Raw genomic sequence first — 4,889 nt, 5'->3', positions numbered from 1 at the left:
TGAGCAACCTGTTAACCCGCGTTTTCAACTCTGCATCTGATTGATTGCTTGTCTCCATTTTGTTTAGTTCTTTTCCTGAAGTTTTGTTCTTTTCTTTCATCTGGGACATGTTTTCTTGTCTCCTCATTTTGGCTGCCTCCCTGTGTTTGTTTCTATGTATTAGGTAGAGTGGCTGTCTCCTAGACTTCTTAGGGTGGCCTATTGTTGTAGGTGTCCTGTAGGGTCCAGTGGCACAGTCTCCCTGGTCACCCCAGCTGGGCCCTCGAGGTGCACCCCTAGTGTGGACTGTATACCCTTCTGTTGTAATTGAGTCTTGATTGCTGTTGGCACGTCAATGGGAGGGCTTTACTCAGGCTGATCAGCTGCAAGGACTGGCTGTGCCCACTGACCACTGGCCTCTGACTCCCTTGGAGGATCAGCTGTGCAGGGCCCACCACACAGAGTAAGACGTACTTCATCAGGGCTCTGGTACCCACTGAGTCTGGTCATTGACTATGTCACTTGGGGAGGTGGTTGGGTGGTAGTGTTTCAATGTAGTCTGAAGCTGTCCACTGGGTGTGCTGGCTCTGGGGCAAGATCAGCCTCTGTCTGTGTTCTATCCAGGGCCACCCAGCATGAGCTACAAAGTGATCTACCAATGGCTGCTTCTTGTGCTGGGCTCAGAGGTGTTCAGGAAAAGCCAAGTTGTGAACCAAGGCTAAATGCTTCTACTGCCAGGCCTGGGGCCACTTAACAAGGGTATGTGGCTCACTGAGACCAGATGCTGCTTCTTTGAGAGATTTTAGGAAACTCTGAGATAGGATCCAAGACAGGCCAATTCTATGGTAAAGCCTTTGGAAACAGTTTGAGTGGGCCCGAAAGTTGGGTGGGGGGGGGCGGGGCCTCAGGGAATCACCAGGGCGGGGCAAACAGTGTGAGCCAGGTTGCTGGAGGCCCAGATATGGCGTCTGTCTGCTGCCCCAGGGCAGGGCTCACCAAAGGAACATCAGCCTCTGCCAGCACCTCTGTCCAGGAGAAAGCCGCCCCTCCAGCCCTCTTCCCAAGAGGCTGAACAGCTCGGTTCTTCACTTTATGTCTCTGGAGCCCCTCAAGCTGCCTCCCCTCTGAGGTTAGAGGGAGCAAGTTCAAGTAAGTCTGTGCGCGGGCCCTTTAAGAGGAGCTGCCTGGGGCTTCAGCAGCCTCAGCCTCCCTGAGCCTCAGTTCCCACTGGTTTTCCAGCCCGAAGTGATGGGGATTCTCTTCCTGGCACTGGGACCCTGAGCGGGGCGCCTGGTGTGGGACGGGGACCCCTCAGTCCTCAGGGAGGACCTTCCCAGCTGAGGTGTCCTCCTGATTTTTATCCGCCACACGTGGGTGTGGGCCCAGCCCGTCCACCTCCGCCCCTCCTACCAGTCTCCATGTGGCTGCTTCTTTAATTCCGTAGCTGTAGGACTGCCATCCAGCTCGATGTCAGGTGGTTCTAAAGGATGGTTTTGTTGTAGTCTAGTTGTAACTTTGATGTGGTTGTGGGAGGACACGATACCGCGGTTACCTACCCGCCATCGTGACTGGAGACCTCCTGCTTATGATTTTTTAACCTGTTAACCGAGCGGAACGTATTTACACGTCCTAGTGAAAGAGTTTGTGCCCATTATATGCTGCATAATTAAAAAGGGAATTCCCTGGTTAACAGGTTAATGGAGATTCTTTGGGTACAGAATAAACTCTGAACTTCTAAGCAATGTATACGGATTTCTCATGATCTGTTTAATACCTATACTCACACCCCCAGGCTCTCTAATGTACAACCTGAACTCTAACTGCACCACGCTCCTTGCCATTTATAAAATAAGTCATGCTTACTCATAACTCATGCCTTTGCAGATGTTACTTCTTGTGTTCATCGGACATAAATAAGGAAGCCTACCATTCTTCCTATTATTTCAATGTCCAACAAATCTACTGTGCATCTACTTGGTGCCAGACACTGAGAACAAAGTTCATAGACACACTTGCCTTTAAAAAAAAAATAGAGACGGGTCAACAGACAATAGAGTGTGAGTGGGGTCTGCGATAGGCAGAATAACGGTCCCCCTAAAAATGGCCAAAGGTTTCCTTGCATGGCAAAAGGAACTTTGCAGATGTGATTCAATTAAGGATCTGGAGATGGGAAGATTAGCCTAAATTATCCAGGTGGGTCCAAAATAATCATCTGGGTCTTTAAAAGTGATGAACCTTTGCTGTCCATGGTCAGAGAAAGATAAGTGCAGAAGGAATCAGGATCAGACAGATGTTACGTTGCTGACGTTGAGGGTGGAGAAAGGGGACTAAAGCAAAGCCGACAGAGGCGGGCAATCCCTAGGAGCTGGGGGAGGCAAGGACGTGAATTTCCCTGTAGAGCTTACAGAAAAGGTCACATCCTACTGAAACCTTGATTTTAGCTCAGTGAGGCTACTGTTGGACTTCTGATCCACACAGCTCTAATAACAAGTTTGTGTGGTTTTAAGCCACTAAGACTGTGACAGTTTATTATAGCAACACAGAAGAAACTAATACAGAGTGTGTAATAGGGTTTATATTTACTGTATTTCATTGATCCTGAGATGGACTCTCCCCCCACCCCCAACATTAAACAGCTATGAAACTGGGTCAGTTCTCACAATTGCTATAATCCAGGTAACATTCATGACCTGGTTGAAGTTGTCGTTGCTTACCTACCAGCATTTTCACAATGGGTGTCAGTGGCTTGGAAGAGAATTCTGAAAACAGTGCTGGACTATATATATATATATATATATGTATATTTAATGCTCTTGATAAAACAGAGGATACTATTGTGTGAAAAAAATACAGTTATTTTTGAGTTGAAAAGTGACTCTAATGAAGATGAGATCAGACTACAGTGGGGTGGGCCCCTAATCCAATATGACTGGTGACCTTATAACAAGAGGAAATTTCAGCACAAAGACACACACACACACACACACAGAATGCCTCTTCCGATTCCTCTGTTCTCCCGGGGAGGGGGTGATACATTTGACGGATGAATTTTGGGGGAACTGGAAGAGTGTTTGAGCCCTTTTCTCTCCTCGTATCTGCCTGGTCACAGAGAACATGAATTCCCATTTGCTCCTGGCTGAGTGGTGAGCTCTCAGATAGACCCTGTCCTTTGCTCAGTGCTTTCTACATTGGGTTGGTTCGGCTAACTGAGTGATAACTATTAAAAGGCCCACCTGGTCCACAGACCTATACTATATTCTCTTATGTCACTTTTATTAACTAAAGGGTGGTATTTTGACCTCTGTCTGCTTGACTTCTGTGTTTGTCAATTGATGTGGCAGGCAGGGGAAGGGAGTGTCATTGTGACCTTGTTGATCATCCACATAGGCTGTCAAGCACAGTGTACAGACGAGAGAGATAAACCTGATGATAGAATGTAATGTAAATCAGAAATACAGAGAAGGGCTGAAAGGTATTAGTGAGGGCAGAGGTAACTCGGCCATGGAAAGTGAGTCAAGGTTTTGCAGAGGAGAAATTTGGTTCTTTTTATTCACGTTATCGGGTGACATTGGTTAATAAGTTAAATACGTTTCAAGTGTACATTTCTATGATACATGGACTTTATAGTGGACTAGGAATTCTTGAGACAAAGGAAAGTGTTAAGGATGAACGTGAAGAATCATGACACAGAGACACGGGACACACAGAGCCTGGCGCCTTCAGAGAACACGGAGACTTTCCTGGAACCGAAGCTCAGATAAGACAGGCTGGGTGAGGGGCAGCATGTAGCCGGTGGGCACAGGGAACTATGGAGCATTTACAAATAAGAAACAACAAGATGAAGCTTATAGAGTAGACAGAACATTCTGGCAGCGATGGGTAAGAGCACAGAAGTCAGGAAGGGAAGTCGGTCTGGGAGGTCACCAGGTGTTTGCAGGAGTTGATCGGCTCTAGAGTCGTGACATTGGGTGACACCAGGGTGGGACCCTCCAGGCATCAGGATTATTCGATTGGTTTTATTCCTTTAACCAATGGACGGAGAAAACAGGGTGGGATAAACTTTTCATGGAATGAACTCTCACAATTCCATTTGTGACAGATTTTAACCTATAAATATCTGTGTGTTCAGGATGACCAGAATTTGGCTGCAGGTGGAACATATAGTCCAGGTAGCAGAATAGACATAATACTCTTGTTCCAGTAGATGTAACAAAGCAAAAATTTTAAAAGAATCATACCTGTGAGAAAATGATCCTCATGTTTGGAGAGAGAGGAAAAAAAAACACATCCAAAACAAACCTCTATCATCCCAAATGTGCCATTTGAAAAAGGTGGGAGGGCGGTGAGAGGGAAGAGGAGCTCTTTACGTGACCAAGAACCTTAGCATGATTCTAGACACGCTTGGACACGACAACCCTGGCACGTCAAGTTACAGCAGAGAAGAAAGAGAAAAGAACAACATCTTCTCAAGAAGCATGAAGTGTGCACCAAGAGGTTGTTTAAAAGCAAAAACGCAAGAGAGGCTCCTATAACCAGGTAAAGCACAAAACTCAGAACGTATCAGCATCTTTCCCATCAATCTCGGAAGTCAGGCTCACCTGGATGGGGCTCCGCCCCCAGGACCAGTGGACCCCGTAGGATCCAATTCCTTCATGTTAAGAGTCCCTAAGACTCAGTTCCTGGACTTTTATTTCTAGCAAATATAAAGGGATGTTCTCTTTCTCGCGGGACATGAATAGGAGAGCAAACTGAGCTGGGACAGCGACACTCATGTCTTAGCTATTAGGGGAGAAGCTGAGAAGCGGAGAAAATGGAGCTCAAACAGCATCAAGTACATTCAAGAAGTAGAGAGAGAGGAGCAGGGTCCTGTTGACAGTGTCTGATCATGTGGCACTTGAACCAGTCACCCC

This window comes from Molossus molossus, unplaced genomic scaffold (assembly GCF_014108415.1).
Source record: "Molossus molossus isolate mMolMol1 unplaced genomic scaffold, mMolMol1.p scaffold_m16_p_3, whole genome shotgun sequence".
Classification (NCBI taxonomy): domain Eukaryota; kingdom Metazoa; phylum Chordata; class Mammalia; order Chiroptera; family Molossidae; genus Molossus; species Molossus molossus.
The sequence above is the reverse complement of the archived record's forward strand: the minus strand, read 5'-3'. Positions refer to the sequence as shown.